Source organism: Microtus oregoni, unplaced genomic scaffold (genome assembly GCF_018167655.1).
Source record: "Microtus oregoni isolate MIOR12 unplaced genomic scaffold, Mior012 000015F_ref0000493, whole genome shotgun sequence".
Taxonomy (NCBI): domain Eukaryota; kingdom Metazoa; phylum Chordata; class Mammalia; order Rodentia; family Cricetidae; genus Microtus; species Microtus oregoni.
In genome coordinates this window covers 35,759,649-35,787,501 of record NW_024543074.1, presented here as the reverse complement: position 1 = coordinate 35,787,501, position 27,853 = coordinate 35,759,649, and the positions used below count along the sequence as shown (strand labels likewise).

Below are 27,853 nucleotides of genomic sequence, written 5' to 3'. Positions count from 1 at the left end.
CATTCTTTTTTTTTTTTTTTTTTTTTTTTTGGTTTTTCGAGACAGGGTTTCTCTGTGGTTTTGGAGCCTGTCCTGGAACTAGCTCTTGTAGACCAGGCTGGTCTCGAACTCACAAAGATCCGCCTGCCTCTGCCTCCCAAGTGCTGGGATTAAAGGCGTGCGCCACCACCGCCCGGCTTGGCCATTCTTTCAAAATAATCTGGTTTTTTCTAACCATCCTAATTTGTTTTCTATTGTAATTAAACACACACACACAAAGCTAAAAGCTACTTAGGGAGAAAAGGTCAGGAGTACCTGAATGTGGTGGACCCTCCCACATTCATTCATGAGTTAGGAATGCCCCACTGAAGGCCCACAGGCCTCTGATGGGGGCATTTTCTCCATTGAGGTTCTCTTCCCAGATGACCCCAGTTTGCATCAAATTGACAAGAACAATGACTAGCTAGCACACTAGCAAAAGTCATCCAGCTACTGCCTAGTATCTTGTCCCAAAGCTACTCACAATTTTAGTTATTATTTTATGGCCTCAAAATCTGTTTTATTCTGCTTGGGCCGCCAATACAAAATACCACAGACAGATGGCTTAAACAACAGAAATGTATCCCCCCCCCCACCCAGTTCTTCATACTGAAAGTATGGAGGCTAGTTTCTAGTAAAGACCCTCCTCTTTACAGATGGCCACCATCACACTGTGCCTTCATGTTTGGAGCAGGCAGGTGGGGGTCTCCTGTCCTTTAAGAGTAGGACCTCGCTGGGCGGTAGTGGTGCATGCCTTAAATCCCAGCACGCAGGAGACAGAGGCAGGTGGATTCTGTAAGTTTGAGGCCAGGCTGGTTTACAAGAGCTAGTTCCAGGACAGGCTCCGAAGCTACAGAGAAACTCTGTATCAAAAAACAGACAAACAAACAAAAAACAAAAAGACTAAGACCTCACCCTTGTGAGCACATTGTACAGAACCTTTGGGGGATAGTGCTTTAACTTACTATGAATTGAGGGAAAGTGCAATTTAGTCCATAAAAATGTGCCAACCCCTCAGCTTCTCCTCAATCAGACTCTAGATCTATCACGGAGAGAAATGAAGGGAAAGGGGGAGAAGGACGTTTCATAGAGGACCTGTATGTAACCTGTGGTAATAATAAGTAGATATGACACCCTTACTGTCAGTGCCAAAAAATACTCAATACATGGCCTTGCTTAATGCTGACAGTGACCCAATTATTTTCCATTTTACAGATAAAAATTTGAGCCAGTGGGGCTGAGTCACTTGCTCAAGCTCGCTTTGCCGCCAGGCTGCAGGACCCGCATTCGCCCTGAGGCCATCTGGCAGCAGTGTATATTTGCCAACCAATATATTTCCAGGCTGCTCTGTACTTTCGAAGTGTGAAGTAGATACTCCTGGCTCCAGACTTCCAAAGGCCCTATCACTTCATTTGTAGGCTAACTCTGAGACAGCTTTTATGAACTTTGTTTTGTTGCACGTAAAGGCGCCAGAGCTCGGAAAAACTAAGAGTCTGAAGTCACACATCTAAGAAATGGCAATGCTCGATAAAAATAAAAGAAAAATGGCAATGCTAGGTAAGGAAGAAGACAGAAAGGGGATGAACTAGGTCCTGACTTCCTAGAGAGAAGTAGGTCACTGCTTTGTTAGTGTGTTTGAAAGATCACCAGCTTAAAGTGCCTTGTGCGTGGTCAGCTGTTTGCTCTTGTGGCTCCGAGCATCAGTGCTTGATTTCAGGGATATGTTTAGCCAGAAGAACACACCCAAATAAACCCTTTGTGGGGAAAACCGTTTTCAAGGAAAGCCTGTGCTGGCTAGGTTTTGTTAACATGGCGTGAATTCGAGTCATTTACTAAGAGGGAACCCCGACTGAGGAATTGCTTCCATCAGACTGGCCTGTGGAGACATGTGTGGAGCATTTTCTTAACTAATGATTGACATGAGACTGTGGGTTCCGCTAGGGCAGGTGGTCCCTGGGTGCTGTAAGACGGGCAGGCTGGACAAGCCAGTAAACATCACCCCATGACCTCTGCTTTGGCTCCTCCTCCAGGGTGCTGTTTTGAGTTTCTTTGCTTTCCTCAGTGCTAGACTGTGACCTGTAAGCCAAATAAACCCTTTCCTGTAACATGCTTTTGGTCATGTTTTACCATAGCAAGATGACAGAAGGCATAATCTCAGCCGTTAGAGAACTAAATGATTACTTACACAGCTCCTTTAAAGATAGCTCTTGCTGATTTAATGAGTATATAATATTAAAATGCTTGTTTCGACATGGGCCCAATTGTGCACACCTATAATTCCAGCGCTGAGGAGGCAGAGAGAAGGGGAGTTTAAGTTCCCAGTTTATACTATGGTTCAAGGCTAGCCTGGGCTACAGAGGAAAACTGTGTCAAAAACAGAAAGAGAGCCAGGCACGGAAACGCGTATCTTTAAATCTCAGCACTCATAGGGTAGAAGCAGAGGTAGACAGATCTCTGTGAGTTTGAGACCAGACTGATCTACATAGATAGTTCCAGGACAATCAGAACTATGTAGTAAGGCCCCGTCTCAAAAAAAACCGAGAAAACATACATGTATACACAGAGAGAGAAATAAGAAGCAGTTCCATAGTTGTTATTAATGTCCAGAATAAAAATCATGCTGCATTTTGAAGAAAAAGATAAACAAGTTAAAGTATAGATATGAAAATGGGTGTTGATGGCGACAGCCTTCGTGCCTACATTGGTCAGCTGTCCACTGAGCACGTGTGGGTCAGCTGAGCCCTAAAGCCTCATCATTTTCTTTTAAATGTGAATCCTTAACTTGCCAGCTGGTTTTGCTCTTGTAAAAAGTTCTAAAGGAGTGCTAAAGCTGTCCGCCTGTTTTCTCCTGTGTGCTTGCTTTGTGGTGCTGGGCTGGAACCCAGGGCCTCATACTACTGGGCAGGCGCTCTGCCAGAGTCATAGCCTCAGCCCTCTGCCAGTGTCTTTCTGAATCTATTTACTTCTCACCCTGTTGAGTAGCCTCCGTCATTCCACGGGGTCAGCACATAGTGGTGGCTCATGCTTTAATCCCAGCACTCGGGAGACAGAGGCAGGCGGATCTCTGGGAGTTCGAGGCCAGCCTGGTCTACAAGAGCTAGTTCCAGGACACGCTCCAAAGCTACAGAGAAACCCTGCCTCAAAAAAATAAATAAAATAAAATCCATCTTCCTCAGTGTTTATCGTAGCAGCAGTGTGGCATTAGAAAGCCTACGGCTTTAATAATTTAGCTGAACAAGGAAGTAGACTCTACTGTCCACTAAGGAGCATGAATCAGACTGACTTGCTAGCACTTGGAAGAGCTTTCCAATAAATCCATACAGATATAGTGAATGAGAAACCAGGAGGCAGAGCCTAGAGCCATTGGACTGTTTGTTGAATACCTGGACCTCTCTTCCTCCTATTCCAGAACCTTCCTCCTTCAGTGGGAAACCAAAAGAGAGTGTACTTGCCCCTCTTATTGTGTGAGATTAAAATAAAACCTGAAATCCTTTTCTCCAAATGCCCAGAGGGCCTGGCCTGAAGTTCAAAGGCACAATTTCAGCACTGCTGGCAAAACAGGGTGGGGCTCCTGGCTGCCAAAAGGAGGCAAAGGACAAGAATGTTTTCTAGAAAAGAGACCAGGGAAGGACACCAAAGTGGACCTCCTGATAGGGAGGCACCGTGTGAACACACAAGCTGCTTTTCTATTTCCTTAAACCTAGGTTATTCTGAGGACTGAAGAGGGGCTGAGCCTCCAAGTGACACGATTAGGGGAGTCAGTACCAAAGACGTAAGGTGGGACCAGGGAGGGACCTCCTTAAGAAAGCTTGTGTTTGCATCTAGTGCTCTGGTTTAGTCTGGTGGTTACCTTTCTCCTTGCTATAACTAAACACCTGTCAGAGGCAACCCAACGAGGGAAGGGGCTTGTTTGTTTGTTTGTTTGTTTGGGGGTTGCTTTGGTTTCTGACTTATGATTCCAAGGGGATGCAGTCTGTTAAGTCAGGGAAGGCAGTAGGAGCAGGGGTTAGCTGGTTGCATCTTCAGACAGGAAGTGGAGAGTGGTAAACGCTTATGCTCAACTTGCCCCAGCCATTCCCTTCCTCCTCCACACCTTTGAGACTGGGATTCTAGCACATGGAATGGTATCACCCAAATTTGTTGTTGTTTCTAAGCTACAAGTAATTCTTTGAGACTCTGGATGATATTTTGAGTTTATTATGTTGTTCATATTTTCACTCTATTCTTCTATTTTTTTGTTGCAGTGACCCAATTGTAAAATTATTTTTATTGCTTCTTCAGAATGATAATTTTTCTACATTTATAAATAGCAACATACGTAACTGATATGCAGGATATCTGATCTGTCCACACTTATTAAGGAGTCATCCAAACACTAATGGTGTTGAGAAATGCAGATTTAAAATTTTCTGTAAACAAAATATGTAGTATTTATTGTATGCAATGCGTAAGATTCTCTCTCTTCCATCTCTTGCTTTTTGCTAGCAATGCTTTCCTCTGCAGTTGCAGCTTGCCTACTTATAATTTCCATTTCCTGAATTCCCTTAGTTTGTATTATTTTTATTGTTTCTATTTCTTGAACAGTCTTTTTTTTTTTTTAATTTTCGAGATAGGGTTTCTCCGTAGCTTTTGGTTCTTGAACAGTCTTATTGGTTTCCTTCAAACGTTTGTTTTGTCTTGGGTTTCCCGACATCCTTCAACTGATTTATTGATTTCCTCAAAGTTTTTATTGTCTCTTACTGGTGAGGAAGGACACAGTTCAGTCTGATTTTTGGCAATTCCTCTGATGACAGTGGTATGTGGACGATCGGCGGTAAGTACTGTGACACTTGGAGCAAGTGCAGGGCTTCTCTCCTCCTGTCTGTATCGTCTGCTGAACGGCCTTCCACAGGTAGGGCATTTGAAAGGCTTCTTTTCCTTGTGTGTGATCTCATGGACTGTCAGGTCTGAGTGAGTATAGAAGCCTTTATGACATGTTGTACATACAAATGACCTCTCCTTCTTTTGCACTTTCTTGTGAACTGAAAGATTAGAGGGATATTTGAAGGATTTGAAACATTCCTCACATTCGTATTTGTGTCTCTGTGGAATCTCTCGTGGTGACCCTCACATGTGCAGTTTGCTGCATGATTCTGGAAGTCTTCAGCCTGCACTGGCCTGGAGGAAATCCCTGGTTGAACCTCCACCATAGGGACATCTCCAGAAGAAGCTGCACTCTGAGATTCTTCCTGGTACCTGGCAGTGTCCTGACGTGTTCTGAGATCCAGAGGGAATCCATCAGAAACAGCTCCCTCATTGCAATCAGGAAATTTATCTATTGCCAATAATCTGTCTCGGGAGATTGGCAAGTGTCTCCTTTCATTCTCTAGAGTTGATGCAGTTGCCAATTGTTGTTCTTTAAAACGCTCGATGACTTCTTTTAATGTCCTGTGCTCAGAAAAGAGGGCTTCCCACCCATGCATGGAGACATGACCATGAGAGGAGGCTTCACGTGCTTGTCAGTCAGTCCCCACGTGAGTTTCCCCAGGTTTCTTCCACTTGATTCCCACAACTCTCTCACGGCAGACTTGTCCTTGGAGTGCCCGATTTTGAGAAACTGCTCCAAGACTGCTGAAGACTAGTTTTGAAAAACACAAAAAGGGTGTGGATTACCAGAGATCACCTAAAGCTTCTACCTAATGTTACTGCCATCAACTCTAGCTCACCAAATATTCTCTTTATGTGGACACATCTATGTTTTCCGTTTATTCTCATGGTTAACTCTTAGTACTCCCCTAGATGCATAGAAGGTTGATATAAGCACTAGAAACAGCTTGTTGACCTGATTTTCCTTCAAAACATTAGCCTTGTGACCATTTGTTGTCCCTAGATCTCACATCATCACTCTCAGGGATCACCAGGTGTTTCTGGGACAGGTGAAGCTCCCCTTGGAGAAGCTGCATATCCTGCTAAATGCAGTGGCTACTATGGTGCGGTACACGCATGCCTCATTCCATGTGTTTCCTTAAAGTTATTGCTACTTATCTTTCACTCCACTGTTGTTGCCAATAGAGTTTGAGGGAAGAGAGTGTCACCAGTAGTGTGACGAGAAGTATTTAAGACAAGATCTCTTAGAGCCCAAGCTGCTTTCCAGTTTGTAAATGTAGGTGAGGATAGCCTTGAACTTCTGATCTTCCTGCCTCTGCCTCCTAAGTGCTAGGATTACAGGTACATGGCACCATGCCTGGTTTATGCTGGGGTTGAAACCCAGGACTTAATGCATTCCAGGCAAGCACTATATTAACTGAGCTATACACATCTTTTATTAATAATTCTTTTTATTTACATATCTATGTATATATGTGTTTTGGTTTTTTTGAGACAGTGTTTCTCTGTGTAACAGCCCTGGCTGTCCTGGAACTCACTTTGTAGACCAGGCTGACCTCAAACTCCCAGAGATCCGCTTGCCTCTGTGTCCCGAGTGCTGGGATTTAAAGGTGTGTGCCACCACCGCCTGTTTTCTTTCATTTTAGACAGATAGCTACTAGCAGCTGAAAAGAGAGGTGTAAAGAATATAAGACCAAAGAAAAGAAAATGAGAAAAATACAGTGTGCTAGAAGGTGCTGCTGTCCAGGAATCGTGAAGTATAAATTCTGGCTGTGGCGTTATCATAAACCAGCAGTGTCTCATTCGGCAGATAATTTCTGCTCGCTGAATTTCTCTTTCGAGACAAGATACTGATTTTACCTATTACCTCAGGAGATGCTTCTTCAGGATGGAGGAGGCAGAAATCTGAATATAAGAGCTAAAACTCTAAAGAAGCTATAGAATATCCTAACCTTTGATTTGGTGCTGGTCTTACACTTAGTTTCAAGATCTTTGTTACAACCTGGGAAAAAGTATTCATTCTTTTCATGAGATGACTATTGATCTCGTGCCTGCAAGGATGCCGAGTGTTCCCCATGTAAACTCAAATATCATAATCTCTTTTTAGGACTCATCTCCTAAGCAAACTTTTATTTCTAAACTTTTAATAAATGGCATAGGTTTTGAGTAGCTCAATTTAACAGTGCACTTTTCCTCCATAGCTCCTATGGGTCTGAGAGTGTAATTCAGTGTAGCATGTATATTTGCACATGTGAGACTGTGGGTTTGCTCCTTAGCAACACAACACACACACACAGAGAGAGAGAGAGAGAGAGAGAGAGAGAGAGAGAGAGAGAGAGAAACCCTGTCTCAAAAAAAAAAAAGATTTTGCCTGGCATGCTGGCACACACCTTTAATCCCTCCTGAGGCAGGTGGACCTCTGTGTCTATAGAGTAAGCTCTAGGAGAACCAAGTTGCATGCTGAGACCCTATCTTTAAAAGAAAAGATTTTTAAAAAGTTTTAATTATGTATTAATATGTGAGAGAAGATGAGTGCAGTGTCCACAGAAGCCAGAAGAAGGTGTCAGGTCCCCTAGGGCTGGAGTTACAGGTGGTTGTGAGCCCTGGCATGAGATTGGGAACCAAACCTGGGTCCTGTGCAAGAGAGAGCACTCTAACTGTTGAGCCCTTTCTCCAGCCCCTTCTTCCTCCCTCCCCTCCTCCCTTCCCTTCCTTCCTCCCTTCTCCATTCTTCTCTCCTCCTCCCTGTCCCCTTTTCTGTATTGGTACTAGGTAAACCAAGGACTAAGGTCTACCCCTGACCGAAAACTCCCATTCCTTTATTTATTCCTCTTTTAAATAACTTAAAATTGATTTCAAGATTGGGGTGCAGCTTAGTGTTAAGAGTATGTGCCTGTCATTCATAAGGTTCTAGGTTCAGTCCTCAGAACATACACACACACACACACACACACACACACACATAAAAAATCAATAAAAATTTGATACAGTCTCCTCAGAGGATTGTATATCTCCAAAAACTTGATTCAAAAATAAACTTGGGGGGTTATTAATAGTTAGTGAATTTATTTTATGTGTGTGGCCATTTTGCCTGCCGAGATCAGAAGAGGGCCTTGAATTCCCTGGAACTAGAGTTACAGACTTGTGAGCCTTATGTAACACACTCATGTGGGTGTTAGGAATTGAATCTGGGTCCTCTGAAAGAGCAGCAAGTGTTCATAAGGGTCGATACATCTCTCCATCTCCAGATAGTCATTTTTAAAATAGACTTGGGCCAAGCACAGTAGCACATGCCTGTAATCCCTACGCTTGAGATGCTGAGGCAGGAGAATTGCTGGAAATTCAAAGCCTGCTTGGACTAAAGTGTAAGATCTTATCTCAAGCAAGCAAACAGACTTGGAAATTCTCTCTAGCAACAGGACTTTCGATCTGGCCCCATTTGGCCCTGTGACAGCTGGCAGGCACACCCACGCTCTGATCTTCAGCACTCTGCTCCTGAAGTAAATGTGCTGTTAGGTTATCTCTAAGGTCTTTGTTACAACAACCATTTAATTACTTACCAGAGAGAGTAATTGACCTGCAAAAAGGTGTGTGCCTTACAAATTAAATGTAAGAATGTAAGGTGCTCAACTTGTATTTTAGCTTTTATCTTTTTTGTTTGGTTTGGTTTGGTTTGGTTTAGTTTGGTTTGGTTTTTGTTTTTCGAGACCAAGATTTCTCTTGTAACAGCTCTGGCTGTCCTGGAACTCTGCGGCAAACCAGGCTGGCCTTGAACTTAAAAAGAGCCCTCTGCTTCTGCCTCCTGAGTGCTGGGATTCAACGCAGGTGCCACCACAGCCCAGCTTGCTAGGATTAGTCTTAATGGTAAGGATTATTCTAACTTTTCATGGGATATAATTATCCTTAAAAGTTGTTGATGATATATCTGAAATTTATTTTTTTATTTTGTTTTGTTTTGCAAACAAGATATTACACTGTACCCGGCTGTTAGAACAAGCTCACTTATGTGCTCAAATCTATAACAGTTTCCCCTGTCTCAGCCTTCCCAGTACTGGATTGCAAATACAAGCCATCACACCAGACTTTGAAATTCAACTTTAGGGGGGAGGTTGTTTTATTTTCAACATGGGGCCTCAGTATGTAGCCTTGCACTATGCTGGCCTGGAACTCAGAAATTTATTCCCATGTCTGAGTGCTGGGATGAAAGGCTCGCCTCCCTGGACGAGAGGCCTGAAATTTGAATTTTAACTGATGTTTAGTAACCCCTCCCCCATTTTTTTTTTTTTTTCCTGCATTGCTGGAAATTTAACCTGAGTCCTTTGGGTTTCACAGATGTTAGGCACATGGCCCAGCCCTGCCACCTACCTTTTCCCCCTCTATCTTATTTGTGTGTGTGTGTGTGTGTGTGTGTGTGTGTGTACGCACGCACATGTGCACTGGAGTGCTACAGCACGCGTGTGGAGCTTAAGGGACAATTTGCAGGAGTTGGTTCTCTCCTCCACCGTGGTCAGGGTCAGCAAGTGCCTTTCCCTTCTGAGCCATCTTGCTGGTTCCACCCACCTTTTATCTTCTTAGCCTGAAACAGATTGTGCATATCAAATTACTGCTTGCTCTGTTGTTTACCTGTTAAATAAATTCCCAGAATTCAGGGAGGAAAGTTACCTGTGACCTATTTCCTAGAACTGGCTGCCAAGACGACACCTGACACATCTGTTATTTACAGCTTCATCACTGACCTTTGCCACATAATTCTTTATACTTGTGATATGCCTTAGTAGACATTTTTATTTATCTCTGATCTTTGAATAGTTGTTCAAATTTTCTCATCATTTAAACAGGGGCTGGCAAATGGCTCAGCAGGTAAGGGTGTTTGTGGCTAAACCTGATAACCAGAGTTCAATTCCTAAATTCCTAGGACCCACATGATGGGAAAGAACTGACTTCCACAAGTTGGCCTCTGACCACACACACACACAAAATATGATCAAATTAAATTAAAAAAAAACGTTTAAAAAACAGGCTGCACACCTGTAATCCCAGCACTCACTCAGGAGACAGAGGCAGGAAGATCTCTATGAGTTCAAGGTCAGCCTGTCTGATCTACAGAGTAAGTTCCAGGACAGCCAGAGCTATTACACAGAGAAACCTGTCTCAAAAAACAAAAGCAAGCAAACAAACCAAAAAGCAGGCTACAGATGTAGCTCTATTGGTAGAGTGCTTGTTTAGCATGCAGCAGGCCCTGGCTTCAGTCCCAAGTGTCTCATAAAACCAGGTGTGATGGCACATTCCTGTCATCCCAGCACTGGAAAGGAGGCAGAAGGATCAGAAGTTCAATGTCACCCTTAGCTACATAACTACAAGTTCAAAGTCAGCGTGAGGCCGGCGGTGGTGGCGCACACCTTTAATCCCAGCACTCGGGAGGCAGAGGCAGGCGGATCTCTGTGAGTTCGAGACCAGCCTGGTCTACAAGAGCTAGTTCCAGGACAGGCTCCAAAACCGCAGAGAAACCCTGTCTCGAAAAACAAACAAACAAACAAACAAAAAAAAAAGTCAGCATGAGACACATATGACCCTTTCTCTGAAAGAAAAAGCAACTAGTAGAGATGAGATAAGATCTTACTGCATTGACCGAGCCAGTCTGGAGTTTTTGGTCCTTCAGCCCTACCGTCCTACACAGCTGGAGTTATAGGCCTAAAACGGTGTCTAGGTTTATGAGAGTATTTCTAATGTGCTATTTTCATTTTGCATATGTGTAGTGTGTGTGTGTGTGTGTGCATGTGCACATGTGTGTACAAGCATGCCCATGTGTCACAACTTGGATGTAGGGTGAGTAGAGCTTTTTTAGGAGCTGGTTCATCTTGCAGTGAGCTTCCAGCTGATTCTCCTGTCTCCCTTCTGGCTCACTGTAGGACCCCTGGTAGATTAAAGACACACCCTACCACATCTGGGGTAGTTAGTTCATTTCAATGTGGGTTTTGGGGATTGAACTTAGGTCTCAGACTTGTGTAGCAAACACTTTCACCTGCTGAGCCGTTTCCCTGCCCCTAAATGTGCTATTTTAATTTTGATAAATGTGGTCATGTTCAGTCTCGTTGACTAAGAACCACCGATCCTGCCTCCTGTTGTCCTTCAGATTGTTTTAACAGGCTGTGACTAAACTGGCTGGGTTCTAAGGGGCTGTGGTGTTTCCAGTGCAGAGGAGTGCAGGCCATCGATGAGTCCAGGGTCTCGGGTCTGTTAGTTAGACAACTATCTGCTGCCGAGCTCCCCTCAGCCCTGGAGTCATCACTGGTGCCCTTTTCTCCCTGGTCCCTAGGATCTATTCTGCTGCTCCCTCTAGTAGTCTTCTTTATGACAGCCTCTGGCTCTTTGCTGTTTTCCATTTGCCTGGATACTGCCTTTGGGCTAGACTATTATAGTTGCCCAAATATTCTCCACCTCCCACAATTTATTCCTCCAGGTTGCTCCCCTATTGTGCCACCCCCTCCATAATTCCTCAGTGTACACCATTTGTCTATGGCAAGTATCTCATTACCCAGGCAAATGGAATCCCCTGTTCTCAGAACAGCTGTGTCTCCCACCCCACCCTCCTCTGTACCCCTTAGCTCTGGCTGTTCTCCGGCTAGAATTCCAGTCTCTTGTTAAAAGGTCTTTCCACCCCACTCCAGCCATGGCGCCTCTTCCTTCACGACACTGGGAGTGGCTTTTTCCTTTGTTTTTGGTGCTGATGAAGAACTTGTTCTTGCTATGCAGCACACACTTTCCCACGGAGCTGTGCCTCCAGCCCATGAAGCTGTGTTTGATGTACATTCCAGAAGCTCCTGTCATCCCCCTCCGAACCTCCATAGCCTTTTGGTCACTTTTTCTAACGATCCTTCCTCCGTCTGGGATTTCATTATTTGAAGGCTTTGCTGGTCCTTCTGTCCATTTCCCTCCCTGATTCCATCTCTCACATCCTAGCTCAGTCAAGCCCAAATATGGAAGTACATCTCCATGGAAAGCTTTCCTGTTTCCCTCTGGCGCTCTTGGAGATCCCAGGAGGTAACACCCAGATTGCCTGATGCTCAACAGTGGGAAATTTGGAAGGATTCGGGGGCCCGTGTTCTCAGGCTTTATACCTCGTCGTATTTCTTTGACTTCTCAAAATCGTAAATACTACCTCTTCTTTGCCACAGTGACTGTCATTTTGGTTCTATTACATGAAGACTCTAGTCTGGGGGATGTGGCTTACTTGGGAGTGTGCTTTCCTAGCGTGCATAAGGCTCTGAGTTCTGTGCCCAGCAGGGCATAAAGGCGCCTGCTCCTTACCCTCAGCAACTGGGAGGAGGAGGAGGAGGAGGAGGAGGAGGAGGAGGAGGAGGAGGAGGCGGCAGGAGGGCCACAAGTTCAAGGTCACCCTCTCCTACATTGTAAATTCAAGGTCAGACTGGCCCACGGGAGCCCTCTCTCTAAATAAATTACAAACGAGCAAGAACAAGGCAGATCTGGAGTGCCACAACTTTAAGTGCAGGCAGAGATTAAGCCCTTTCTTCTTTCAAAACAAGATAACACATCCTTCTGTCAGCAGGTTTTTTTGTTTTTATTGTTTCTGTTTTCTATACATTTCTAAGTATTCTTCAACTCTGGGTGACCCCACCAAATTAAGTCTGGCCACTAACAACAGAAAAGCCGTGACAGAAAGGAACTTAATTTTCAGTCTGATCCCACTGGGCAGATGGAGGAGATGAAGCAACTCTTCCGTTTGGGGGCCACGGGCATGAGCTCTGGGACAGGGGAGGGGTACACACAATGAAACAGTCTTGGTCAGACTGTGGTCTGCTTAGTCACCGTCTCGTCTCCATCCTAGCTGTGCTTGGTGACTCCTGAGAAACTCTGGTCTCCCTCCTCGGAGGAGGGAGGACAGGCACAGCCTCTGTTTCCACTGCAGTCTTGCCTTCAGCCTTGAAGCGGGGCTGGGAGGTTGTGATCACTTTAGAGCAAACCAACTCTGTATCACCCATCCTTAGACATAACCTCTCCCTTGCCCCCACCCCACCGCCATGCCAAGTCCAGAACCTTGTAACTGCTGTACAAGTAGTCTACCCAGCACCACCACCAACCCCCATACCATAGGTTATTAGGGTGCCTATTTGTGGGCAGAGATCAGACACAAACGAAGACATATAGATGTCAGACTTCACCTGCCTTATTGACCTTGTGAGCTCAGACGAGAAGTGTTTCTAACAGAAGCAGATTTTAAGTCCGGTTACATCACTGCCACTCTCTTTGTGGAAACGGAGGACTAGCAAGAGGCTAAACACAGGCAGGCAACCGCCTGGCAAACCACCCCTGGGGGTTGGGGGGCGGCAAGGTAAGCGGCATGCCCATCTTTGAAGTGACCTCTCTGTTGTAGCCACCTCACTAAGGTGCGATGCCTGAAACGGGTAGTCAACGTTGGCATTTTTCACAATGTCAGAAGCCATTAGATAGCAGCAAATGCCAAAGACCTCAGTGGCAGCAGTTTGTTAGATAGCCCCACCTACGTCAATAATCTGGCCAAGGCAGATTCAGTTTTTTGTTTGTTTTGTTGGTTTTTTGAGACAAGGTTTCTTTGTATAGCCCTGGCTGTCCTGCAACTAAGTTTGTAGACCCGGCTATTCTCAGATTTTCAGAGATTCTCCTGCTTCTGCCTCCCAAGTGCTGGGATTAAAGGTGTGTGCCACACCACCTGGCTTCCTTCTTTTTTTTTTTTTTTTTTTTTTTGTGAAACATAGAAGCATAGTCTCACTGTATAGCTCTTGCTGGCCTGGAACTAACCATGTAGACCAGGCTGGCTTCAGGCTCGAGACCCACCTGCCTCTGTCTCCTAACTGCTGAGATTAAAACACATGCCACTGCTGTACCAATTTTTTTAAAAAAAAAATATGGAACTCAGGGCTGGAGAGATGGCTCAGAGGTTAAGAGCATTGCCTGCTCTTCCAAAGGTCCTGAGTTCAATTCCCAGCAACCACATGGTGGCTCACAACCATCTGGAATGAAGTCTGGTGCCCTCTTCTGGCCTGCAGACATACACACAGACAGAATATTGTATACATAATAAATAAATAAATATAAAAAAATATGGAACGCTTCACGAATTTGCGTGTCATCCTTGCGCAGGGGCCATGCTAATCTTCTCTGTATCGTTCCAATTTTAGTATATGTGCTGCCGAAGCGAGCACTGCTGTACCAATCTTAATTATTAATATTAACTCTCATATCACACAGCTCACATGCACATGTGTGGTTTACAGAATGAGCACACGTTACAGAGGCTGCAGCAGGGTTCTAAAGGTTTCAGAACTGGACGAGAGGGAGTCTGCATTGCTAAGATAATGAACTGGACTGGTGGTGGGCCAGGACGGAGTTGCTGCAGGAGCTGCTGGAGCCGGGACTGGAGAGAGAAGCTTCAGAGTCCGGCTGTGGAAGGCCAGCCTGGGCCCACAGAAGGAAACAGCAAGTCGGGGCCTGCAGCAAACAGGTGGTGGGCAGGCCGTAAAGGGGCCCAGCCAGTCTGAAGCTCCAGGGACGGTTGTTAGGAGGTCCTCTGCTTGTCAGTAGCATGACACACACCCAGGTATCGGATGGCGAGTTGTTGTAAGGCCATGGCATCACAGTGTTAGGTGTCTGATACTTTATAGGGTCCAGGTGAGGGAGTTACCTTTTCCTTAGTCTGGTGTGTTTGATAATTCCTTGGGCTTGGTTATGATTTCAATACAACTATATGCCCCTACTGTCTCAATTCATCCCGTTTTAAAAACAAATATTCATCTTTTACTCATTGCCAAAGCTCAACAAGTGAGGATTCTTTTTCCTTTGGTTTTGTGTGTGTGTGTGTGTGTGTGTGTGTGTACAGGCGTTTTGCCTCCATGTATGTTTGTGCGCACCTGTGTGCAGTGGTGGGAAGGACAGAAGAGGGGATCCCGTGGGACTAGAACTACAGAGGATTTTGAACCACATCACTGCTGGTACTCCACCTCTCTTATCCTCTGAAAGAGCAGCCAATGTTCCAGACTATAGAGCCATCCCGCCAGCTCCAAAGTGGCTCCCTTACTTCTCCCAGGGATAAGTCATTTGTCTGTCTGTGCTGGATGGGTGGAACCTGGCAGATGGTGGTTTTGAGGCTACCCAGGGGCTGCAGTCCTCCCCCTTCCTCAAAATCAACTCGAAAGTTACTTGTAATTTGGAGTCTCTTAGGGCAAGACAAAGCCTGAAAAACCACTGTTTAATACAACCTGGAGTAGCACAGAGTGGAGCGCAGCCTGACCCCAACACCACAGTAAACAGCAAACTGTGAAGCAAGATTTCCTAGAAGAGCTTTGCAAGCTTTGTTGCAATAATATGAAGGATGGAGGAGCACAGGGTACTGATTCCCGTAGAGTACAAACCCTCAGCAGCCTCGGGTACCCTTTTCAAAATGCCAAAGAAAACGCAGGACTCCGCGGGAGTTCGGGCACTTTGATTCCTCACACAGGGTCTCCAGTCTACATGCGGCAGTAGTATGTAGAGCGTGTGTAAGGCGTGTATGTAGAGCGGAGAGAAACGGTCCTAGCACTCCAGGCTGAACTACTAATTGGCACTTCTCTGCCAGGCCTTGCCTTCCTTCTCCTATACTATCTTGGAAGAGGGTAAGTGGTCATTAGCCCCCTGCATCAGCCTGTAGACGCTGCGGCACCCCTGCAAGGATGTGGCCCTGTGACCATCAGACAAGGTCAAGGGAATATTTCCCACAGGTGCCAAGCACTTGTGATTTCCTGGCCCATTTTACATCTTAGAAAGGAAAAGGCCATGTTGTGATTCCGTCTGGGAGACCGAAGCCTTGTATAAAAGAGTTCCCTAGGGGGGCTGGAGAGATGGCGCAGTGGTTAAGAGCATTGCCTGCTCTTCCAAAGGTCATGAGTTCAATTCCCGGCAACCACATGGTGGCTCACAACCATCTGTAATGAGGTCTGCTGCCCTCTTCTGGTCTGCTCTTCCAAAGGTCATGAGTTCAATTCCCGGCAACCATATGGTGGCTCACAACCATCTGTAATGAGGTCTGCTGCCCTCTTCTGGTCTGCAGACATACAGACAGAATATTGTATACTGTATACATAATAAATAAATAAATATTTAAAAAAAAAAGAGTTTCCTGGGACATTTAATCCTCTAGGCTCCTAAATTGCTAGCAGATGAGGCCCTCATCAGGACAGACTTCAGAAGTGAGTGTAGTGATTTTTGTAACTCTCTCTTACACCTCCCAATTCATGTTTTTCTTTCTCTGATTGGTTTTGTTTCCATTGTTTTCTTTTCTCTCTGTGTTTGTTTCCCTCTAGGGAGTGGCTCTCAAGCTTCCTAACACTGTGACCCTTTACTACAGCTCCTCCTCATGTTGTGGCGACCCCCAACCATAACATTTTCTGTTGTTGCTACTTCATAACTGTGTTTTTGCTACTGTTATGAGTCATAAATATCTGATATGCAGGATATCTGGTATTCTATTCCCAAGGGGATCAAGACCCACAGGTTGAGAATCACTGCTCTAGACAACCCTTCCCCCCACCAGAAGCCACTGAACCCTGCTTTCAAATACATCAAGTCCCCTTGCACTTCCCCGTTCCCCTGTGCTTCAGCAGGAACACTGCCAGCTGGCCTCAGCTCCATGAGACAGTCCCTGCCTCCCAGACTGATCCCTTGGTGGGGAGGGACCAACTGCCAGGCACCAGCAAGCTTGCAGGCCCTGGGCCCGCCAGAGCGGTTACACTGAACCCTACTGACCTTTGCCCACTTGAGATGACAAAGGAAGTAATTAAGTTTAGAACTGTGCCTGAAGTGGGTGGAGGAAGGGCAGCCGATTCTGCCTGCACCGTGCGACGCAAGCCACAAGACCAAATAAGGGCGTGTGAACTACTTCTAACTGTATTAGAGTTCAGAGTGCAGGGTGCAACACTGGGACTTGGTTCTCCGAGAGATAAGCTGTTAACTACCCCTGCGGGAGTCCGCCGCAGCTTCCGCCTCTGCGGAGGGGAGGGCGCTGAAGGAGGGTGGTGGAGGGAAGGGGCCTTCCTTCTTTCATCTAGTGACTGGAGGGGTCTGCTGCCCCACAGATTTTCTAGAATGTTTCCCTGGTGCTGCTGGGGGACTGTAAAAGGGACCAGTAAGGTTGAGTCATTAGAATGTGTGGGGAAGGTCAGAGTTTGAGGATATTCTACTATTCGAAAAGCAAGCCTCAGAGGCCGGCTTGTTTACTGAACGCGGAAGTCCAGGATGGAGCTGGGAGGAGTCTGGAGCATCTTCATGTGGTACTAACACTGTGTGCTGAGTTCACCCCCTCGCCACCCCCAAGGGTCTGGCAGGCTTCTCAAACCAAAAGCCTGGTCACATTTGGCTTCCTCTGTTACATTGGATGACTGCCAAAAATACTGGATCTTTCTCCTCAGAGGTCTTCAATGCCCTCATCTCCACCAGCTGCTGGTGAGCCTAAGCAACCACTGTCACTGCTCATGCCACCAACTAGTCACACTGCCACCCCAACTAGGATTCCTGACCTCCTGGCCAGCTCCTCTCTCCTTTCCCTGGCAAATTCCTTCATCCTACAAGAACCCAAATCTCACCTGCATTCAGCCCTAAGCATTCTGAGGGAATAGTGACCTATATTCACGTTTGTTCCCAGAATTTAGCCCCGTGTGTAAGTGAGTGCTTGGTCCAGGTCAGTGAAATGCATGCTGAAGAATTTGTTCTCAGAGTCCTGCCCTGATGTCGTGGGGTCCCTGGCACCCTTATGCTCCAGATACCCACTGCCTGTCTGACAGTTTCATGCCTCAGGCCCACTCTACCACCTGATTCCTGCCTGAAGGCTTCCGTGCACCCAAGTGAACTCAACCCCGAAGTCTGGAGAGCAAACGGGTACAGAGAAAAATATGTCCTAGGCCTGACATGTCCGCAACTGGACCACATCAATAAAACTGCCCTCCGCTCCCCTCGGCAGCTCGCTCCTGCGCACATAGTCCATGTCTCCGGAAGACTGCACTGAGCTTAGCTTCAGTCTAGGCCCTGCTTTCTGGGAGGCTGGGACGTGGTTGTCTGGAGATGACCATCTACTAGGAGCCTCTTTGGAGATTCTCCCACTCGTTTGGAAAATACAATTTCTTTTCCTGTTTCTGTTGCTCTGTCATGTGAGTTATTCTTTATGAGAAGACAAGAAAAAGTGTAGGCACTGGGGGTTGTTTCTGAGGTACACACTAATGTCCCCTGTCTTGGATGTGTCCTCATTTTTATTCTGAACAAGCTCAAAAATGTGTGTTCTTTGCAAGTCACTATTCAAGGTGGTAAGGAAATTGCCCCCTACTGGTGAAGTGGCAGAACTGTAGCCCCTTGGAAACTGGCCAATGTTGCTATTTCTGCTTGCTTAACTGTGTGGTCTTTCACATAGCTTTTCAAAAGTATAGGGCCAGAGGGCACAAAATCTCATATACCCAAATTGTCTCACTGGATCCATTCAAACTCCCCTATGCCCTTCCTTACAGGCATCTTGCTTTAATCTTGCATCTTCTGTTCTTTCTGAGAATCAGAAAAATACATTCCATTTTGACAGTTTGCATTTCTTCCTTGTAAATTGACTCTTTTCCTTAACTATCATTTTTCTCTCTCTTTTCATACAGGCTGGCCTCAAACTTGCAATCCTTCTGCCTCAATCTCCTGGGTACACAGCACACTCAGCTTCCAACAATCTTTAAGACTTTTCAGTTTTTATTAGCACATATTAATTGTGCATGATGGAGTTCATTTTGGCATTTTCAAGTGGGCATGCAGTGTCTCTTCATCGTAACCAGCCCCATGACCCTCTCCTCCCACTGCTCCTCTTTCTTTCCTTTCCTTTTGTGTGTGTTTGACCCAATGAGTTTTCTTAGGTTTGTTTTCAGGAGCACGGATGAGGGGTTATTTACAGGAATGTGGACACCTTGCCAGAGCCTACCCCATGGAAGAAAATGTCTCTTCCTCTCCCAGCAACCATTAGCCCTGTACAGACCCTCATGGGTGGGTGGGGCCCAGTGAGTCCCTGGTAAAGCCCAATCTTCTGCAGGTTTTATGCACATAATCACAGCTGCTGAGAGTTCAAGAACGTAATGTTGGGCTGTGTGGTGCATGCCCTTAATTCCAGCACTCAGGAAGGAGAGGCAGGCGTTCTCTATAGTTCTGTTTACATAGAGTAATCAGCAAGAGCTACTTAGTGAGACCCTGCCTCTAAATAATAAATAAATGTAATAGCCATGTTATGTCAGGACAATTCTTTTTTTTTAAAAAAAATATTTATTTATTTATTTATTTATTATATATACAATATTCTGTCTTGTGTATGTCTGCAGGCCAGAAGAGGGCACCAGACCTCATTACAGATGGTTGTGAGCCATCATGTGGTTGCCGGGAATTGAACTCAGGACCTTTGGAAGAGCAGGCAATGCTCTTAACCACTGAGCCATCTCTCCAGCCCCCAGGACAATTCTTTTATGACAAGGTTTCTCTGTGTAGCCCTGGCTGTCCTGGAACTCACTCTGTAGACCAGGCTGGCCACAAACTCACAGAGATCCACCTGCTTCTGCCTCCCGAGTGCTAGGATTAAAGGTGTGTGCCACCACTGCCTGGCTAGCAACCCCCTTTTTTCTTTTAATTGTTTTTAAAGTATATATGAATGTCTGTGTATGTATACACGAGTGTGTATTCGTGCATGTATCTGTAGAGGTCAGACGAGGGTATCAGCTCCTCTAACATGAGTGCTGAAAACCAAAAGAACAGAAAAAAAAAAAGATCTATTAACTACTCAGCCATCTCTCCAGCCCCCTTCAATAGACTTTTAAAGATTTTTTTTTTGGGGTAGCGAGGCACATTGCCACTATCTTGCTTGGCTCTGCATGGTCACACCACCGCCAGTACAGCCATGACTTGACAATGAGGCTTCTGGTGTCCACAAGTCCAGATGATTGTAAAATGCTAACCAATTGCCACAGGATATAACTGAAACAAAATAGGATTATGGCAGCAAATCCTTTAGGACAAGGGGCTGGAGAGATGGCTCTTCAATTCGCAGCACCAACATGGTGGCTCACAATCATCTCACATTCCAGGAGATTTGTTGTTCTCTGTGGCTTCCACCCATACGCATTCACACAAAGTAAATAAATGCAACAGAATTTTTTTTAGAAAAAGAATGTTTTCAGTCGTCCTCACACTTCCTTTGTGCACACCCTTGGAAGTCAAGCCCATTGTTCGCTTTCCTTTGCTGACTCTTGCAGGAAGCAGCCAGGATGATCTGGGCTGGCGAGTCTCTGAGTTGGAACATCAAGGTACAAGGCAGCACCTTGCAATTAGTCAGGAAAGCTTTAGGAACTGAAAGCTCAATACCTTTGTTGCCCTTTCCTGGAGGGTTCCAGAAATTACAAGGGAACTGCTTTAGAATTCCTGTCTGCTGGGGCTGGATGGGTGGCTCGGCAGTCAAGAACACTGCTGCATGATGGCTCAGTGGTTAAGAGCACTGGCTACTCTTCCAGAGGTCCTGAGTTCAATTCCCAGCATCGCCCCAGCGACTCACGAACATCTCTAGTGGGATCTGGTGCCCTCTTCTGACATAAAGGTGTACATGCACATAGAGCATTCCCATACATAAAATAAATAAATCTTTAAAAAAAAAAATAGCATCACTGATCTTTCAGAGGATCTGGGTTTGATTCCCAGAGCCTGCATGGTGGTTTACAGTGGCCTGTAACTCCAGTTCAGGGGGTTAAATGCCCCTTTCTAGCTTCCATGTCACCAGGCATATATGTGGCTTACAGACGTGCATATAGACAAACATCCATTTACATTTACAGAACAGTTTGCTCCTGCCTGTTGCTGGGGCAAATCAATCACCTGTTCCTTTTTTAAAACTTGTGTCAGAGAGGAAAGGCAATGCCTGCCATGGTTTTAATGTGAAGCCCAAAAGCTTTTAGAGTGTGGCTTCTATTTGTCTCCCAATGACATCCCTGTGATTTCTAAGGAAGAGAGCTGATTACAAGGATAAAATTGTAACCTTTTGTCAGGCGGTGGTGGCACATGCCTTTAATCCCAGCACTGGCGAGGTAGAGGCAGGTGAATCTCAGAGTTCGAGGCCAGAGTGAGTTCTAGTACAGCAAGGACTGTTACATAGTTATCTTGAAAAAAATGTAACCTTTTGTTTGCTTAATAAAAGTAGGACATATTTTATTATAATAGTCTATTTAATTTTTCCCATAGAATACATTTTCTCATCAATCCCTACAATGGGAAATATTTTGTTACTTATAGTTTCATATTTGTGGACAGATTATTTTAGGACAAAATACATGTGAGAACTAAGTCTTATGGAATCTGTGATATTTTTTTCTATTAGAGAGATTTTTTTTTCTTAAATGGAACTTGTGTCAATTTGGAAGTGCTCTTAGCTTCCCTTCCTAGGACTTCAAAGCCCATAATGTAAGATTAGTACCCCCTGCTTTTAGACATTGTTGGATATGGAGCCATCAGAAGATGCTATCAACTGAACAGAGAGGAGTGTTTCCAAAGACTGAATGCTGTCCTATTTTCTGCAAAGCCTTTGTGTAAGAATTAGTACTCTTTCTTACCATCCATTATTCCTGGTGCAGAAGTGCAATCTTGAACTGACAGCAGTAATCTTTAAAAGACTGAAAAATTCTCCAGGCAGTGGTGGTGCATGCCTGGAGGCAGAGGCAGGTGAATCTGAGTTTGTAGCCAACTTGAGCAAGTTCAAAGATAGGCAGGGCTACAAAGAGAAACCCTATCTCGCTATTTTGTTTGTTTGTTTATTTTGAGACAGTTTCTGTATAGCTTTGGGAGCCTGTCTTGGAACTCGCTCTGTAGACTAGACTGACCTCAAACTCACAGAGATACACCTATCTCTGCCTCCCACGTGCTGGGATTAAAAGCATGAGCCACCTCTGCCCAGCGAGAAAACTGGGAAAAAAACTACACCAAAAAAAAAAAAAAAAGAGCTGGACGGTGGTGGCGCAAGCCTTTAATCCCCAGCACTCGGGAGGTAGAGGCAGGCGGATCTCTGTGAGTTCGAGGCCAGCCTGGTCTACAAGAGCTAGTTCCAGGACAGGCTCCAAAGCTACAGAGAAACCCTGTCTTGAAAAACTAAAAAGAAAGAAAGAAAGAAAAAAAAGAAAGAAGAGAGATTGATAAATTCAAAAAATTCAAAGACAAGACAAACTTACTTATATGTGTACTGTGAATCTCACTATTTCTTGGAAGAAATTTCTTTCAAGCCTTTTTCTTAACAATGCAATTTCAAAAATAGCCACGTGATTAGGAGAAGCTCCGTCCACCAATGGACTCATCCACTACTTCCTCCTTACCACGTGAGCTCAGCGGTGTGAAGGAGCAGAAGCACAGAAGCACGTATCAGTTCTTACGGTGTCAAATCCAAAAGGCCAGAACTCCTGCAGCACACCAGCCGTCTCCAGACGCCTACATTAGGATAGTTGAAGGAACGAAGCCCGGCAGAGGTTGAGAGGGTGTGAGCACACAAGGCCTGATTTGGTACCATTGAGATGCATGCCTGAGAACACACATACTATCAAGGCTCCAGTGGCTGTGGACAGTGAGGGCGGCAGCCAAGGCAGAGTCCATGGCAGAGCAAGGGTTGAATGTGAAGCTGAAACAGGCCCAAGGCAAGCAAGGAACAGCTGATCTTCTGGCTAGCCTAATGGAGAGGGGCAGCCTTGGAACTGGAGTGGCGGTGGTGAGAGATTAAGGTGCTGGGTTCCCCACTGTCCTGGGGAAATGCTGAGACATAACCCCATATGTACTAAGGGTCGAAAGGCTGGCGCTCAGCCTCCCCACGTGCTGCAAAAGACTCAATCTAAGGAGGAAGTCCACCTGGGCCTTGATAAAATCATAGTCCTTGCAATGAGTTCTGTTCCCAGGCAGCTCCCTTAGTGAGTGTATGACTACACATCTCAGTGATTTGCTTTAAGATATATTTATTTATACATTTATTATCTTTACAGTGTTCTGCCTGCATGTATCCCTGCAGGCCAGAAGAGGGCACCAAATCTCATTACAGATCGTTGTGAGCCACTACGTGGTTGTTGGGAATCGAAATCATGACCTCTGGCAGAGCAGCCAGTGCTCTTAACCTCTGAGCCATCTCTCTCCAGCCCCAGTAATTTTCTTTTAATCAGGACTTCCTGAAAGCATTTTTGGGATTGCAGGAAGGATTCTCATCTTCACTCTTAGACCCTTAACAGCCTGTGGAGTTCAGCTAGACTCGTAGGGACCTTCTCTCAGGCCAAACCAGGATTTGTGGCTTCAACACAGGAAAGAATTGAGGACCAGCAAGTATGAAGGCTTTCTAAAGATGCTGTAATACAGGCTCAAGTATGAAAGGTACGAGGAAGTCAAAATACACGCAAAATCGTGGATGTGGATATAGTGCTTGCTTTTCTCTTTTTTTTAAGCTTTATTTGTACTTTATATATATGAGTGCTATGTATGTATACCTGCACACTAGGTTGTGAGACACCATGTGGGTGCTAGGAATTGAACTCAGGACCTCTGGAAGAGCAGCCTGTGCTCTTAACGGCTGAGCCATCTCTCCAGCCCAGGTGCTTGCTTTTCTATTGCTGTGCTAAAACATGGCCAAGGCAACTGGTGAAATGAACGGTTTATCTGGGACAGTTCAGAGGGGCAGAAGTCCATCACCAGCATGCTTGAAAGCACAAGAGCAGGCAGGCTCGGCCCTGGAGCAGCGGAGAGCTCACATTCTGATAGACAAGAAAGAAGAGAGCACACTTGGGTGGCAGGAAGCTTTCAAACTTTAAGCCCAGCCCAGTAACACGTGCCTTCAAACAAGGCCACACTTCTAAATACCAGAGTTTGAAGGGGTCCTGGGCCCAGTGTCCAGCACCCATGTGGCTACTGGCATCCATCTATCTGTAATGCCAGACGCCCTGCAATCAAGCACCCTCTTCTAGCATGCACGTGGCACACATACATAGAGGCAAAACTTATTCACGTAAAATAAAAATAAATCACTGTATTAGTGATAGAATTGACCTTGTCAGGGTGCTTATAAGATAATAAAGTAAACATAAGTAAGTATAAAAGCACCTGAGGGCTGGGTCTGTCATCTGATCTGTAATTCCAGCTATGATAGAGGCTGAAACAGAAGAAAGAAAACTTCAAGGCCAGCCTGAGTTATAGAATAAATACAAAACCAGACTTGGAACTTGGAGACTCAAAGTATAGCTCAGGCCAGGCATGGTGGTGGATACCTTTTGTTTGTTTGTTTTTTGTTTTTTTTTCCAGACAGGGTTTCACTGTACAACAGCCCTGACTGTCCTGGAACGCGCTTTGTAGACCAGACTGGCCTCAAACTCATAGAGATCCAGTGGCCCGTGCCTTTAATCCCAGCATTTGGGAGGCAGAAGCAGGTGTAATCTCTGTGAGCTCAAGGCCAGTCTGGTCTACACAGTGAGTTCCAGGACAGTTTAGGATATATTGTAAGACCCTGTCTCCAAATTAAAAAAGAAAAAAGAAAAAAAAAGGTGTCACTCAGAAGTAGAACACTTGCCTTACATCCATCCATTAGGTTCAGCCCCTGGAAACACAGGTGCGTGCGTACACACCTTAGATTTTTAGAGCAGACATGCTATGCTTATGAGTTTTTCCTGTCAGCCTATAGAACGCACAGTCCTCCCAGCCCCTCTCCTGTCACTCTCTCCCCTCTCCCCCACCTTGCTGCCAACAGTTTCCGGCTGCTCTTCTTCACAGTGCTGCTGTCAGAATCATTCTACACACACTGCTCCCGCCGCCTTCTCAGAGATCAAACGTCACTGATTTTATCACAGGGAAACATGGAGAGCCACAAACATCTGGTTGTATGTGCTGGCTAACCTTGGTACAATAATAAAAACAGGAAACAACCTAAATAATTGATCATGTGGAACCCTTTAAAAATTAAATCAGCAGCTTAGGAAATGGCTCATTGGGTAAGAATGCTTCCTGAATTCAACCCCCCAGTATCCATGTAAAAAAGGCAGGCTTGGCTGCACACACCTATAACCTTAGCAATGTAGGAGGTGAAGGCAGGAGTTTACTGGCTGCCAGCCTAACTCTGGGTTTGGTGAGAGACCTTCTCCAAAGAATAAAGTAGAGCAGGACTCCCATTGTCTTCTCTGGTCACTGTGCATACCTGGGGACATATATATGTACACACACACACACACACACACACACACACACACACACACACACGCACCATCAACTAAGTTCGGAATTGCTTCTGCTGTAGATATGAGACCTGGCTGTGGCAGACGCCACTGTGCTGAGAGTGTGCTGGCTGACTCCTCAGAGCCCTTGGGTTCTGTGTCCCCTCGTTACTTTGTATCTGTCTTTCCTTACCTGATTGTTCCACAGACCAAAATGGCTGCTGTCACCCTAATCAGCATGGATAAACTCCAGCAGGAAGAAAGACTGTACAACGAAAACTGGACAGAGGTCATTCACCTACTGTCTCTTTAGAGTCCAAAGGCTGACTCCAACACACCTGTTTCCATTCTGCCGGAACGGTTACCAAAGCAGAACGCCTACTCTACCAAAAGACAGAAATCAGGCAAAGGTTATTCCGAGACCCAGGCTTTGCACCGATCAGAAGTGTACTGTAGGCAAAGGGAGACTCCCCTGGTTTGAAAGGAGTCATGAGTTTCTTGTATGTATATGTTAATGTGCTTGATTTTTTTTCTGTTTATTTTTTAATTGCTTTTACTGAGCTATACATTTTTCTCTGTTCCCTTCCCTTCCTTCTCTCTCCCCTTCTACCCGACTTTCTATTTCCTTACTCTATTTCCTTACACTGAGTTGGAGGAAAGCAGTTGAGATGCCTTGCAATCCCTTCCCAGTCCATGTGCTTTTTAACTCAAATCAGTTTTTTTGTTTTGTTTTGTTTTGGTTTTTTGAGACAGGGTTTCTCTGTGGCTTTGGAGCCTGTCCTGGAACTAGCTCTGTAGACCAGGCTGGTCTTGAACTCACAGAGATCCGCCTGTCTCTGCCTTCAAATTAGTTTTTTGGCAGTGGTAGCGGTTGTTCTCGAGACAGTCTTTTTTTTTTTAAATATTTATTTATTATGTATACAGTATTCTGTCTGCATGTATGTTTGCAGGCCAGAAGAGGGCGCCAGATCTCATTACAGGTGGTGGTGAGTAACCATGTGGTTGCTGGGAATTGAACTCAGGACCTCTGGAAGAGCAGTCAGTGCTCTTAACCGCTGAGCCATCTCTCCAGCCCTCGAGACAGAGTCTTACTCTATATCCCAGGCTGCCCTGGGACTCACTCTCATAGCCTAGGTGGGCTCAAACTCTTAGAAAGCCTCCTGTCTCAGCCTCCTGTACTAGGATTACAGATGTGAGTCACCACACCAACCTTTGGTTTTGTTGACTTTTCTTTTTTCCTTTTTTGGTTTTTTGAGACAGGGTTTCTCTGTAGCTTTGGAGCATGTCCTGGAACTAGCTCTTATTGACCAGGCTGGCCTCAAACTCACAGAGATCCACCTGTCTCTGCCTCCCAAGTGCTAGGATTAAAGGTGTGTGCAACCACTGCCCGGCTGTAGGACTTTCGCTGTGTAGTCCTGTCCGGCCTGGAACTCACTGTTGAGCAGGTTAGTTTCAATTTGCAGGAAATCCTCCTGCCTCCTCTGACTTCCAGGTGCTAAGATTCCAGGCATGTGCTATCAATTCCTGCTTGTAAAATCTTTTTTGTTCGTTTTGTTTTCAAGACAGGGTTTCTCTGTGTATCTCTGGCTGTCCTGGAACTTGGTCTGTAGACCAGGCTGGCCTCAAACTCAGAGATCTGACTGGCACTCCCTCATGAGTGCTGGGATTAAAGGTGCGTGCCACCATGTCTAGCAAGATCTGTTTTATAAAGGTGCTGTCTTTGTAAATTCTTGCCAAGAGGCCAATATAACTAATTGCCTTTAGCATTGCCAGATAATTACATCTTAACCAACTGGTACTTATTAAATATTCCTTAAAGAAAGTGCCTTGTGCATGGAGAGGAATGGGTTATTAGTGTCTGTTTAAATAAATTGTCCTTCAACTTGAATTATACCAAGTACACAAAAAATATCTTTCTACTTACATACTTTAGGTAGAGAGACAGGCACAATGTGGGCCATATTGGTAGAGGAGGACTGTGGAGGTTCTTAGACACAAGGATAGTCTATAGTAAAGAATTTGATTTTGCCCTTGGCTTCTGGGAAGTGTGTGCCATAGCTGATAGTATTGGCTTCACTGCAGACTTTGGAAACTATGATATCAGTCACATGGAGGCTGAGACCAATCATAGGCAATCAGTCAGTCACCTGGAAAACTCTGAGCACAGAAATTTGGGCACACTTTCCTGGTTGACACTGCTCCCTGTGTCCCGCCACGCCCCATCTGGGTCAATGTCACACCTCCATGGGGAGCACAAGGTGACCTCTGCAGCTAGAAACTTCCTGGACTCTGCCTTAGGCATCTCTTCCTTTGACTGACTTTAACCTATACTGTTTCTCAATATGCATGAAACAATTGTCAGCACGTAGCATGTGTATTTTTAGTGCATTATTGATGGTTTAGGGAAATTTCTGAACTTGCAGCTGGTATCAAAAATCAAGGCAGGGCTCAGCGGTAAAGGTACTTGCTGCTAACCCTGATGACTTGAGACCCAGGGGCCCACATGGTGGAAGGAAAGATCTAATTCCTGAAAGCTGTCTCCTCTCTCTCTCTCTCTCTCTCTCTCTCTCTCTCTCTCTCACACACACACACACACACACACACACACGCATACACATCACCCATGGTGTATATGTGTGCACCCCCAGTAAGGTAAGAAATTTACTTTTTTAAAAAGTGTAAGTAGTATAGGGGACTATACCCACTGAACTTTATGGCCTCAAGCCCCT

General features: G+C 45.4%; 1 protein-coding gene and 1 non-coding gene across 7 annotated transcripts in view; one reads left to right on the top strand and one right to left on the bottom strand.

Moving 5' to 3' along the window:
• The window catches only part of Pigl (phosphatidylinositol glycan anchor biosynthesis class L), a 61,105-nt gene that overhangs the window by 18,284 nt on the left and 14,968 nt on the right, over positions 1–27,853 (top strand). The window lies entirely within an intron of this gene.
• Positions 13,978–14,084, bottom strand: LOC121457231. Its single transcript, XR_005975723.1, has one exon. It is a non-coding gene; the product is annotated as a U6 spliceosomal RNA (small nuclear RNA).